Source organism: Hemicordylus capensis, chromosome 3 (genome assembly GCF_027244095.1).
Source record: "Hemicordylus capensis ecotype Gifberg chromosome 3, rHemCap1.1.pri, whole genome shotgun sequence".
Taxonomy (NCBI): Eukaryota; Metazoa; Chordata; class Lepidosauria; order Squamata; family Cordylidae; genus Hemicordylus; species Hemicordylus capensis.
The window spans coordinates 118,984,043-118,997,731 of record NC_069659.1 but is presented as its reverse complement, the minus strand read 5'-3'; the positions used below and the strand labels follow the sequence as shown (position 1 = coordinate 118,997,731).

The 13,689-nt window shown below is 44.5% G+C and overlaps 1 protein-coding gene and 1 long non-coding RNA gene across 3 annotated transcripts in view; one reads left to right on the top strand and one right to left on the bottom strand.

Annotated features, from left to right (window-relative positions):
* The window catches only part of FRMPD4 (FERM and PDZ domain containing 4), a 564,699-nt gene that overhangs the window by 28,109 nt on the left and 522,901 nt on the right, over positions 1-13,689 (top strand). The gene's annotated exons all lie outside the window — the stretch shown is intronic.
* LOC128352115 (uncharacterized) overlaps positions 1-13,689 on the bottom strand; it is a 28,079-nt gene that overhangs the window by 1,383 nt on the left and 13,007 nt on the right. For both annotated transcript variants that reach the window (XR_008320209.1, XR_008320210.1), the window contains exons 2-3: positions 10,882-10,955; positions 3,422-3,526 (exon numbers count right to left, since the gene is read on the bottom strand). This is a non-coding gene — a long non-coding RNA (uncharacterized LOC128352115). The remainder of the gene's footprint in view (positions 1-3,421; positions 3,527-10,881; positions 10,956-13,689) is intronic.

Sequence of the window (13,689 nt, the reverse complement as noted above, 5' to 3'; positions counted from 1 at the left end):
TGCCCTCACAATGCCACATAAACCAATACAGTGTACAAAATAAGAGTAGTATAGTATAGTAAAGTACCTAGAGCAGTGGTTCCCACCCTGGGAGCCCTCCAGATGTCGCTGAACTACAACTTCTATCAGTCGCAGCTACAATTTATTGGAGGTTGGGAACCACTGACTAGGACTGTGGATGTTCAGGCTCAAAGGCCTGGTAATCTATGAACCGCACTAAGTGATCTGGTGCCAGTCGTCATTCTCCACTGTGCTGGAGCTCGTCATCGATGGGTTGTGGACTGAGCATGGTCGAGAAACAGGACTGTAATTTTGTAAACATAATTTCCTGCCACCAGGAGGCAACTAGACCCCGGTTCCTGTCCTGTCTCGCTCGAGAATGCAAGTCACAGAGAGAGCTCTCTAATCAATTCCATTTCTCAAGCTAGTTTTCTTCCTTTTTCTGACTGGGATTCTCCTTCCATCTCCCCCCTCCCCATCAGATTGTGTGAGGGTGGGAAAGGAATTGCCTTAGATTTTATTTTCCTCTTCAAATTCTAAACATTTTTTCTGTTTCCTAATAGTACTAATTTGGCTTATTTAGTTTTTTGTTCTTTTATTATTTTACTTTGGTTTTCTCCTGCCCTCCACATCCTTCTCACTCATGGAAAGAGCTCACGTAGAGGAACTCCTTAGGGGTTTCCTTTCTGAAGGCCCCTTATCAACTACAAAAGCAAAAATGCCAGTGTGTCCCATTCGGGCAAGATCAACTTCCCCTTCCAGCTCCGTTCTTCTCCTCTTGAGGAGGCGGCAGTCCTGCTGGCAATGACTCCAGTCCACTAGAAAGGCTTCCAAAAAGACCAAACACCTGGAGGAGCCAGGCGAGACACCCAAAAAGAAAAAGTTGTCAGAGTCTGTGCGTCTTAGTGAGTGCCTCCTCATTAAAAATGTGTGCTGCAAGACCAAGCCATGCCCAATGAACAGCTCTTCTAATGGTGGCAAACATGGGGCAGATGACCAGCACCCTTTGGGAGAACTCCTGGTGTCTCTCACCCTCACCCCAGTGGTATTAGGTGTTGAGGGGGAACTGGCTGGTCTGTGCAGTCCCCCCGCACCGGGCCCGACTGCACTGGGAGAGAAAAATTCGGTGCCCAAACTGGACACATCACGTATGCCCACACAGCCCACTGGCCAGAGACAACTGGCTCTCCGAAAGGAAATCCCATCATTGCTGCAGGACGACATCCCCCATGGGGATTAGATGGGCTGTGCTCCGAGTCAGCCAACACCTGTAAGTAACCCTGATACCCTTCCTAGGGGCCGGTTTCTTCCATCCCTCTCAACGTGGCCATGTGGCTGCGGCAGTTCATGGGGGAAGAAGGCTCTGCCATCCACAATGCCTTGACACTGCAGAAACCACCCCCCTGAACTCAGTATCTCAGGGTCCAGTTATTCCTAGGAAGCCCAGACCTCCCCAAAAATGCCTCTCATCTTCCTCCCCAGACTCCAGTCTCAAGGGGAAGGCTACCCCACCTTTGGAGCACAGCCGTTTTCTGCCTAAAAAAAAAATTGGGTACCAGGTGTAAGCATTGGGCATATCACTCACTCTCTTCTGAGTCCTCCTCCCCATCTCCTAAATGCCCACACCCACAGTCTCCCATCCCCAGCGTGCCACCACTCCAGCACTACCTATGTTAGTTCCACCTGTGTCATCTCTCTCAGCTCTACCCCTGTCATCCCTCCTATTGTGCCTTCCCCCATAGCCCCTCATGTGACCCCTGCCCCACTGCTCACAAACTCAGTGCTGCCCAGAGGCCAGAGTTCGCCTACTATTTCAGCTTCAGAATCTGAGTCTAACCCTGACTCACATGCTCCCTCACAACCAGATGAGTCTGATACGGAAGAAGGGGAACTCTCGGGGGAAGAAGTGACCCAACAGGCACCTATTTCTTCTCGCCTCTTCTCATCAGCTGACTTCAATATTTTGTTATCCAAAGCCAAAAGAGCTATTGATTTAAACCCTGCTGAGGTCTCTCAAGCTACACCTGATCTAGATAAAATTGTTTTTCCATCCTTCTCCTCTTCTGCAGCCACAGTACCTTTCTCTAGCCTTTTTCATGCTAGCAGAGTGGCAACAACCAGCTTCGTCCAGACTAGTAGGCAGTTATCCAAGGAAACACTACTCCCTTCCCCAGAAAGATACTGCCCTCCTCGCACTGATGCCCCAGTGGCACAAATGATGCTAAATACTGAGGGGCAAGACCAACTGAAAGTACTGGAAGATAGGAAATGTGATCTACTGCTTTAAAAAGCTCATGAGACAGTGGCAGCAATAATTAAGGCCGCAGCTACTAACTCAAATTTCCCCTGGGCTTCTATCCTGTGGGTGAAGGAACTCATAGCCTTTGTCCCCCCTGAAAATGTCAAGCTTCGCCAAGTGAGAGTAGCCACCTTTTCCAACTTGTTAATATCTTGGCGAAGCTTGACATTTTCAGGAGGAAGCTGTGGTTTTCCGACCTTGTCAACTTCTCCACTCATCCCCCGTGGCACCTGCCTCTTCAAAACAACCTTCTCTCTCAGGGGCCCATCTGGCATCCAGAATCAAGGTTGCTCTAATTGTGCGCTTGAACATTGAGTGCTCAAGGCTAACAGCTAAGGGCTACCCTCACTCGGTTCAAGACAACATTCTGGCATCCTGCCGACCCTCCACTTAACGGATATACCAGACCACCTGGGCAGCTTTTTCCAGATGGGCTCACAGGAAACATCTAAACCCGCTCACTGCTGGTGTCCCAGAAGTCCTCTCCTTCCTTCAGGTTGTCTTGGAACTCCACCTCTGTCTGAATACACTTAAGAGGCAAGCCTCCGCCCTGGCGTCCGTACTTGATATAACTAATCCTAGCACCTCCTTGCTTCATCCTCATATTTCTTGCTTCAGAGGAGCATCTAACCTTGCTCCACCTCCCATCCAGAGATTCCCATCTTGGAAATGGAATAAGGTTCTGAATGCACTCACCTAGCCACCCTCCGAGCCTTTGTCTTCTATTAACTTCTTTCCTATAAAGTCCTGTTCCTAGAGGCCATCATGTTGGCTTGTAGGGTGTCAGAACTGGGCACCCTCTTTGTACTCAAGGAACTATGCCTTTTCCAGCCTGACTCTGTGGTACTCAAACTGGACCCCACTTTCCTACCCAAGGTCAACTCTACCTTTCACTGCTCTCAGGATATTTTTCTTCCCTCCTTTTGCCTTGCTCCAATTCACCATAAGGAAAAGGCATGGCACAAGCTTGATGTTCGCAGGGCGTTCCATATTTACATCAGATACATGAAGGAGTTCCACAGATCTGACTCTCTCTTCGTGGCATTTCAACCATCCTCACTGGGTTTCAAGGTAAACAAAAGTGACCCTGGCACGTTGGTTCAAGGAATGCATAGTTCTTACCTACAAGGCTCTTAATCTTCCAGTTCCAGGAGGAATTGCAGCCAATTCCATCCACAGTGCCGCAACCTCAGCTGCCTTCTCAGCACATGCTCCACTTTCAGATATCTGCAGGGTGGTAACATGGCCCTCCATTATGCCCTTTATACGCCATAACAGATTTTTTCCTTCCATACACCACAGGTGACTTTCGGGCGCCAGGTGCTTCAATCAGTAGTCTAGTACATTCCCCTCCCACAGATTAGTCTGCTTGGGCATGTCCCATCGATGGGGAGCTCCAGCACGGGGGGGGGGAGGAACATTGGACTTACTGTGAAAGGTTCTCCCCCCCATATCTGGAGCTCATTGTGCCCGCCTGGATGTACCTGGATGTTTGTTACAAATTCTTTCATGTTTTTCTTTCTTCTCTGGGTTCCACTGCATTTCTGGCACTAAGTGATTTTGGGTGGAGTCAGCTCTCAGGGTTCATAGATGGTAGCTTACCCTCGTCATATCTCCACCACATGTGTGTTTTCTCTAATGTTACTTCTTTTCAGTTGTTTCTTCCTTAAATGACTGACTGTCCAGACTGCTCTCTCCTCTCAAGTGCTGCTCTTTGCTACAGTCCTGACATGGGGGGTCTAGGTGCCTCCTGGCAGCAGGAAGTTACATTTACAAAATTACAGTCCTGTCTCTCAAGCATGCTCAGTCCACAACCCATCGATGATGAGTTCCAGACACAGGGGGAAAGAACCCTTCACAGTAAGTCCAATGTTCCTTTCTCAGCTTATCCTACTTCACAGGGCTACATACAACTAAAATGTTTGAACTGCCTAATTTTTTAGTAAGTTTCCCCCAGTCTTGTCGAACTGAGTGGAATATAAAGGATGAGTTTCATTTCCATTCTCAATTATTATTATTTATTTACACAGTCAGATAGGTGTTATTGACTGGTTTGTTTTATCCAGACATTGAGTCCTTCCTAAGGACCTGGGATGGCTGGATTTTATTGTCAATGTTGTTGCTGTTGTTATAGATATTGTCGCAGAATATAGGCTGATGGTGATTTCTGTGGCCCCTATGGTGTTGAGGTGCTCTTCAAGGTCTTTTGGAATTGCACCTAGGGCGCCAGTTACCACTGGGATTATTTTGGTCTTTTTCTGTCACAGCCTTTCAATTTCAATTTGTAAATCTTTGTATTTTGTGATTTTTTCTATTTCTTTTTCTTCTATTCTGCTATCCCCTGGTATTGCTATGTCGATTATTTTAACTTGTTTTTCTTTCTTCTCGACTACAGTTATATCTGGTGTATTGTGTGGCAGATGTTTGTCTGTTTGTAGTCGGAAGTCCCATAATATTTTTACATCTTCATTTTCTTCAACTTTTTCATTATTTATTTATTTATTTATTGGGATGTTGTACTCGCATCCCATTTTTTTATTGATCTGGCAAGAAGCATCACCCTCCCCATGCTCTCCACATTTAGGATGTTTGAATAGGCAAATGCCCTAATGTGATGTCAGTTGCTTCCATGATTGGAAGGCTGAGGTGTCCCCAGTGGTGAACTGCCTGAACAGGGTTATATAGTGAGAATCTTGTGAAACCAGGTTAGTGGAAGAGCAGTATATTGCCACCAGCAAGCTTGATTGCCCAGTGCATTGTGGTCCTGGAATCTCATGTATATTGCAGTCCCTTCAGGCTACCCAATTCTACTGAATAACCAGCACTTGATGCCTGTTAAAAGTCATTGGGAAAACAAGTTGTCTGTAATGCATCTAATAAAACATTGAAGAGTGCACAGTCCCAATGGCTTCTCTTGTTAAATTTGAACCTAATAAGAAGTCACAAAGTAGTTTTGAAAATAATAGGCTTCCATGGGAGATCATATGCTTGTCAGTCCTTATGATTAAAATCTAGTATGTTTGGTAAATATGGATGAGATTACTAATAGTTTGACATTAATGATGAAAAAACATCCTTCATAAGCCAGATTTATTAAGCACAGAACTGGCATGTAGCACAATAAACCATCTATAATGTTTCTCATTTAACAAATGGTTGCCTCCCTGCTGATGTATTTTCAGTTAGTGTGAAGAAAACATCTGATCCAGTACTCCACCATTCAGGTATTTGGCTTTTGTCCCAGCTGGATAATAGGACGGCAGTGTTTTGTATGCAGTTATCATATTGTAGGAGGAGTATGAACTTCCCAGAACTTCTTTCTGGAAAAAGTATTAAAACCTGACAATGCATTTCGCTAAATGTGGGATGAGCCACTCTTTTCTACAGAAAGCAATGCTTTTAAGTCACACTGATTTATGGGAAAGTTAAACATATGCTTAAATCTCTCTCATTGAAATAAATGGAGCTTAAATGTGCTTAACATTCCTGTAACATGCTTGGTACTCCTATTGCAACTAGCATCCATGCGACCATATAAATGCTAAGAAAGCATGCTTTGTCAGTTGTATCGACTTCTAACAGGAAGATATTGTTTCGTGAAAACTGGGAAAACCCTTGTCCATCATGAAAAAGGAAATCACACACAGAATGTATACTCTTCACAAGAAAGGAAACAGCACACACAATGTGTTAGAACCAGAGATTCATATCTGTTTTAAGCCTCTTCTCTTAAGAAGAAAAGCCTACGATATGCATATGATTTTATATGATAGAGTTATAATTAATGACTAATTAAACATGTTAGACGTGTTTTGCCTCATTTACTTTGTAGACTTATCACTTCTAAGGGGGAAAATCTTTCTTCTTAATCTTTAACATCTAGGTGCATCCACAATAATTAATTCACCCCCTTCCTACAACAATATAAGAAGCCAGGTGGCCATGCATTATCTATATATTTACTTCTCCTAGGCGTACCCGTTGGTAATCCCATGTGTGGCAGCTCTCGCAAGAGTTCACGAGCAGCTGCCGATTAGTGATGGGACAGGGAGAAAATAGGGATGCTGGCTGCCAGTGGGAGGTGGAGCAGGAGGTGGCGGGCCAGCTCGGCCGCCGGGAATTGGCTGGTGGGTGAGAGGAGGTGGCGGGCCGGCTTTCCGGCTAGTCCTCCAGAGAGAAACAGTGGGTGGGGAAGAAGCGGGCTGCTCCCGCATGTGGACAGCTGGCCTCTGGGAGCAGCAGGTAGCAGGCTCGCCTGGATACCAGGAATTGGTGGGCAAGCGGAAGTAGGTGGCAGGCCAGCTTTCTGGCTGGTCCACCAACCAGAAACCGTGGGCGGTGGGGGGAAGCAGGGCAGGAGAGAGAAGCAGGTTGGCGGAAGCGCAGATGCTCTGCACTCGGCCCAGCTAGTTAGTTCCTATTCCACACAGAGTCTTTATTTGAATGTGCTGGTTATCTGAACACAATAATATTCTTGCAAGCACATTCAATTACATACTTTTTTTCTTTGTGGAATAGGCACTAATAAAGCATGGCAAATAATTTGCAATGGTCACATGGCATCTTTTCGCCCAAGCTTTCTCATCTTCCTAATATTTTTGGGTTTTAATCTCTGGTTATTTTTAAATTGTTAAAGCGTTTTTAAGTTTTTGTATATGTTTTAAACTGGTTTTATGTCATTGTAAACCTCCCAGAGATGAAAGTTTGGGGCGGTATACAAATTTGATAGATAGATAGATAGATAGATAGATAGATAGATAGATAGATAAATAAATAAATATTGTGGAAAGGGGATGAATTAATGTATCCTGTTGCTTAACTTAGTTTTAGATTAGCAAACAACTTTCTAAAATAGCTTAGTAATATATCCCATTAACGAGTAAGTACAGAGGCGTAACTAGGGAAAACGGTGCCCAGGGCAAGCACTGAAATGGCGCCCCCCCCACCGCCGCCCCTCCAACATACTACATTATACTTAGGTTTTTCCTCACAAGCTCCCGCCGCCGCCACCAAGCCAGGCCACTGACTGGCCGCCAGGCACCAGCAAAGAAATGGGGGGGGCGCGGAGGCGGCGCGGAAGGGACCGCTCGTGGGGAAGGGGGCACCGACGCACTCCCTTGACTGCTGCAGCACTGCTGCACTGAGCAGGAAACATTTGTATTAACAAAAATTTTTAAAAAAATTTAAAAAAAATTGGTCATGGCGGCGCCCCCCACGTGACCAGAAAAGATGGCGCCCGGGGCACGTGCCCCCCCTGCCCCCCCTATAGTTACGCCTCTGAGTAAGTATATTATTCCTTTGGCAGAAGGGTTGGGTCCTACTGGCAAGTTTTATGGCTGAGTATATGTCAAATACCATATGTTCACCTTTAAGCAAGTGTATTATTATTTGTTGCTTGTTAAGTATATTTCCTGCTGTTGTAGTTACCCTGTGAAATGTACATCTGCTGTGTTAGTTTTCCCTACAGAGGACTACAGTATGTCATCTTAGATTGATGGCAACATTCTTAAGTCAATGGGCCATGAAATGGCAGAATTCCACGAAGACCCATATTTCAAAATGGCAAATCATAACTGTTTGAATTACTTAAAGAAATTAAAGAGGGGCTCAGGAAGTTGCCTGCTTAAAAATCCAGTAACATTTTTGCCACTGATTCCTATACAGCTATAGTTCTTAGCACCAAACTACATGTTACATCTGTGGGAGCTCCTGAGGCATACAGCAACTGTGGGGAGAGGGAGCGGTGATCCAGATGAAGGTGGCTTGGTAACTCTTAGCAAGCCACCTTCATGGAAAAATGTAAAGAATAACCTAAAGTTGTCTGCCTATTTTTTCTTCTTCCATAAATGTGAAAAAAATGTTGCTAGGAAGTTGTAAGGACAGCAACAGTATTCCTGGGTGCTACGCTTGGAAGGCTGAAGGCTTTTCAATGTGTTCTCACTGATGCATGCTGATTTCTGGCTTTTCACCACAACATTCTTTTTTTTTTTTTTTTGAGACTGTAAAGCCAGAATCGATAATCTTATAATAACTTCTGATTTCATCTTGCAATTTTTCTCCAGTTTCCGATGCTTGCCTTCTAAAGCATCCCACTTACCAGTGAAGCTACTGCCAGAGATGCTGTAGGCAATTAAGGCAACTCCTTCACAACACAGGGAACACGAAAGCTTGAGAGAGCAGTAGCAGGGGAGTAGAGATGTAGAGAGAGATGGAAAAGACAGAAAGATAGAATGAGATCAGTCCATGAAGGAAGATAAAGGCAAGGAAACCACATCTGGACCAAATGCAAAGGAGGAAATGAAGCATTGCATAGTTCAGATAATAATAGCAACAGAGTTTGAATTCTGTTGAAGAGGGAGGGGGAGAGAGGGAGAGGGAGGGAGGGGGAGAGGGAGGAGAGAGATGGCAATAGCCATGGGGAGTCAAGCCCCAAAGCAGGGTTTCTTAACCTTGGGCCCCCAGATGTTGGACTACAACTCCCATAATCACCAAGCAAAAGCCATTGCAGCTGAGGATTCTGGGAGTTCTAGTCCAACAACATCTGGAGGTCCAAGGTTAAGAAACCCTGCCCTAAAGCACATTTTTGGCAGTGGGAATGAGAGGAAGTCTAAAAGTGTATCCATTATCAGTTCACACATTTTAGTTATATGTGTATACAGAAGCAGGTATGATTCCTGCATCTGCAAAAACCAAAACAAAAGTGCAAATAAGCTTTTGTAAGAGCACTAGAAAACGCTGGGGTCCAATATGCTGCTGTATTAATGGAAAGGCTTACTTCACCAATACCCAGTGGGACAACCTACAACCTCCCTGCTACCACCTATCTGAGTTCTCCCACATATATCTAATGAATTTCTTTCCATGCAGTAGGTGGTGTTTTTGCACAGGCATGGTACCATATACAGGTTAGATACCACAGACGTAACAACAAAGTTGCGTAGGACATCATGCTTTAGGTGGGAGAAGGGGTCTTCACTGTGCTCTCCTGAAGTGAAATATACTATTATTGTAGGTCCCATGGTCTGGGAAAATTGGGGAGCATATTAACTGAGAATAAACAATGGAACTACTCAGGAGTAAGAAGTTCTACTTGTGAGTAAAATTTCATGATTCAGAGTGAGGATTAAATCTGTGGTGTGGACAAGCTCAGAATTTGTACTCAATATCTCACTGAAAAAGGCAAAGGAGACAAAAGTTATAATCAATAGAATTATTTCAATTTTTCTTGATACAGCTTTTTTCTTTTTTAAAAAAAAAATCTTTTGTAGCAACGGCTCTTAAAGCTGTCTCTCCAGATGTTGAAAGTCTACAATTTCCATCACTTTGAATGGTGCCCCTTAGCCATTATGGCTGGGGATGAGGGGAGTTGTAGTCCACCAATATCTGAAGACCCAAATACGAGAATTCCTGTTTTAAAGGTATTTAATGGCATCTCAAATAACCTAGTAAGTGGTCCTTGCTGGATGCCCAGAGGAAACTATGAACTGTTTTACACTCTTCAAGCCAAGCCTGGGAATTAAGATTCCACCCCCTACCCCCTGACACACAGACACACACACACATCCAGTTATCCATGCAAGTCTGTACCAGTGACGGCCCATGAACGTGCCTCCGGGGGTGGGGGGAGGCAGCTTTAAGAGTAAAGTAATTCGGGACTCACCTCCGCTGCAGTGGCACCTGAACGCTGTTCAGAGCCTCCAGGGGCATAGCTAGGGGAGAGGGGGGCCCATGTTCATCCGTCTCTCTGGCGGCCCCCCAGAGTGAGGGAGATAATGAAGGAAATAGGGAGGGGTGGAGCTGGAGGGCCCTTAGGAGCTGGAGGCACGTGTTCTTTGAACCCTTTTGCTCAATTATACCTATGCCCCTAAGAGCCACAACATGCCACCCAGTAGTCCCTATGGCAGGGAAGCGCCTCCCCCACTCACCTGGCCACTGGCAGCGGCTCAGCTCTGTGAAAGCCAGGTGAGTGGCGAAGGTGCTTCCCCACCATAGGGGCTGCTGGGTGGCACGTTGTGGCTCCGAATAGAGTTCAGGTGCCATGGCAGCAGAGGTGAGTCTCAAATTACTTTACTCTTAAAGCTGCCTCCTGCCGCCCTCCTGGAGACGCATTCATGGGCCACCACTGATCTGTACTTTTGCAAGCCAAAGGAGAAATATCTCTTTCCTTCGAGAGAACAGATAGATTGCAGTTTCTTTAAACTGTCTTTCAATCTGCAAAATAGTAATAAAAATGAACAGTTCAGTGTTTAACCATGATAGATGTCTTCAGAGATTGTTCTGAAAAGGCCAGTGGGCTAGAAATGGAATCAAACAGCTGCTTCTATTAGCAATAAAGGACTTCTTATGGGTCTATTTTCATGTTGGTGATGTTTCACACATCCTGAAGCACAGCAACGATTTTGATGTTCCTTACCTGATCAGAATTTTTATTATAAATTTGTTGCTTTCTTGAGCTTGTGGGAAACCATGAATGGCTTTATGCTTTTCAAGCCGAGCAGTTTTTTTGCAAATAAAGATTGTTCCCTATCCAGTTCTCTGCACAAGTCTGTTCCTATGCAAGACAAAAGTGTAGTTTTACTTACCTTGGAGAAGCATCTTTTTCTTGATAGAACAGATATTCTACAGTTCCTTGTAAACTGGAAAATTACCTTTCAATCTGCAAAACAGTAATCAAAATGGTCAGATCAATGTTTAGCCATAATAGATGTCTTCTGTGAGGCCAGTGGGTCAGAAAATAAAGTAGCCATTTTGTTTGGAAAGAAATGGACTTCCATGTTGGTGGTGACCACTGTGATCTTTTATACTTCCTCCTTCCTGAAATAGAGCAACAATGTCTGAAACAGAGCAACAATCAGACTTTTTGCTAGGAGTTCATTGCTTTCTTAAACTGATTCAAACATGTGTTTAGGTCCAAGCCATTTCCTGCTAATAAAGCACATTGTGATGGTATTGCCTCTCATTCTCTAGGACAGAAACCAAGTGGCTGCTTTCTTTAACAATAAAGCACTTACCTGTGTATTGGAGATTTTTGTTATGAGTTTATCTTCTTAAATTTGGTGAAATGTATGATTTTTTAAAAAAAATTTCCCCGCAGATGATTCCCAAAATAAAGTCTGTTTTATTGTTGTTTGTAGTTTCCTGATCAAATTAGTATATTAGCAGGGTGAAGATACTTCAGGCAGTGTAGTATCCCCCTCGCCCCCGCCTCTAGAATTAAGCCTTGGCAAAGGTTATTTACAGAGCCAAAAAAAGGAAGCAAAATAATTTGACCTTTAGAGATGCTGAAATACTTGCCTCATCTACTGGATCACTTTGTTTCAAATCACCTCCAGACATTATAAATTAGGGGTGTGCACAAAACCGGTTTGCCTGGTTCAGTTTGAGTCCGAACTGTATTCAAACCAGATTCAAACCAAACATGTTCGGTTTCGTGGCACCAACTCCCGCCCACCCACCCCAGCTTGGCTTGAATTCAAACTGGTTTTGGGTACACACACACACACACACACACACACACACACACACACACACACACACTCATTGCCATGGCACCATGGGTCTGGTGGCCTCGGGCGGTGTCTGCATGGCTGGGGGGGTCCCCTTAGTCTCCCTCTCCCCCTGGCCTCCCTCCGGTCCTGCTAGGGCCATTTCAGCCCATTTTTGAGCTGTTCCGGCCCTTTTCCTGGTAGTAGCAGCCATTTTGGAGGCCATTGTGCATGCTCCCTGGTCGTATGCATGTAAATGGCCATGGAGCATGTGCGGCAACCTCCAAAATGGCCACTGCCACTGAGAAAAGGGCTGGAGCAGCTCGAAAATGGCCCAAAATGGCCCTAGCAGAACCAACAGGAGGCCAGCAGGGGGAAAGGGAGACTAAGGAGACCCCTCCCACAGCTGCACCAAGACCCTCAGAGGCTGCCAGACCTGCAGACCCATGGCAGTGAGTTTATTTTATTTTTTAGAAAAAGTTTGGAACCCCCGAAATGGCCCCAAGCTGGCTGGGCCAGTTCAATGGCAAACCAACTTGACCTTGAGCCTGTTCACTCATCTCTTTTACAAATTCCTATTCTAGAACAGAATTATTCTTATTTGGCAGTTTTACCACTTGTTTGTATATTTAAAAAGAGCACAACTGCTTCGCCATGATTATCCCATCTATGTTTGGGATAAGAGGAGAAGAATAAGTGCATCATATAATAATAAAATCACAAGTGATGTCCTAATTGCCACTCGCAGAGTTAGGAGCAAAGTGTCATCTTTAGCACTGTGGAGAGATGTAACTGGTGGGTACCTGTCTACACTACAGACATATACATGTTTTATACCAGTCCTATCCCGGGAGTTCTAGTTAGTAGAGAATGCTAATAATTATCCGATCCCCAAGCCCAGGAATTCCCAATGTTGGGTCCCCAGATGCTGTTGGACTACATAATCCCCAGCCACAATGACCAGAGGCCATTGTGGCTGGGGATAATGGGAGTTTTAGTCCAACATCTGGGGACTCAAGAATGGAAGCCCCTGCTCTACCCTTTTCCCATTGCTGTATTAGTCCATTGTGGCAAACAAACAAACAAATAAATTAAATTAAATTAAATTAAATTAAATTAAATTAAATTAAATTTTTAAAAAACCAACAGGAACTTGGTCCAACAACAATGGCAGCCCAACATCTTGGGATGCAAAATGGGAACCACTGCCCCAGCCCACCCTTCATTGAACTACTATTCCCAAAGCACTGCAGAGTGAGGGGACAGCAAACCAATTTAAGTCTATTGTGTGTCCTACTCCAAATTTTGAAATGTGTCAGTTGTGGGGAGGAGAGGAATTCAACTTCCCCAGTGGATGTGGTGTGAGTCCTTGAGCACCAGCAACTGTTTAGAAAAGCAAGATGAAATACAAACAAAAGGCCACACTACACTTGATATTATATATGTCATCATCATGCTTAACTGTCGTGCTTGCTTAGCAATTTCTTGAGAGAATCAGATATCCACTTCAGTTAGCATGCAGAACTAGTGGTTTTCAATTCATGGGATTCCAGAGCCCTTCTTCACAGGTCCTAATCAGACCAGAGCTCATTACTGGAAGGGGGAAAATGTGTGTGGCAGACAAACTGTGAGATGGGAAAATGGGATTGAAGGATCATTTCTGAACAAGGTATTGTTATAAAGTGAATTAAGTTGATTCACTTAATTAAATATTTGTAGTCATTAAGCAGGGTGATTCAAGAATGCATGGTTTCAAACCAAAAAATATCTTAAAGGTGTGAACAGGTGGTCTAATTGAGTGGGGGAAGACTATGGGGAGAAAGCAAAGAACAAAACTGGAGTTTGCTGCTCCTTATTAAATGCCAATAACTGGGTGAAAAGTATAATTTTGCAACTAGAAATAAA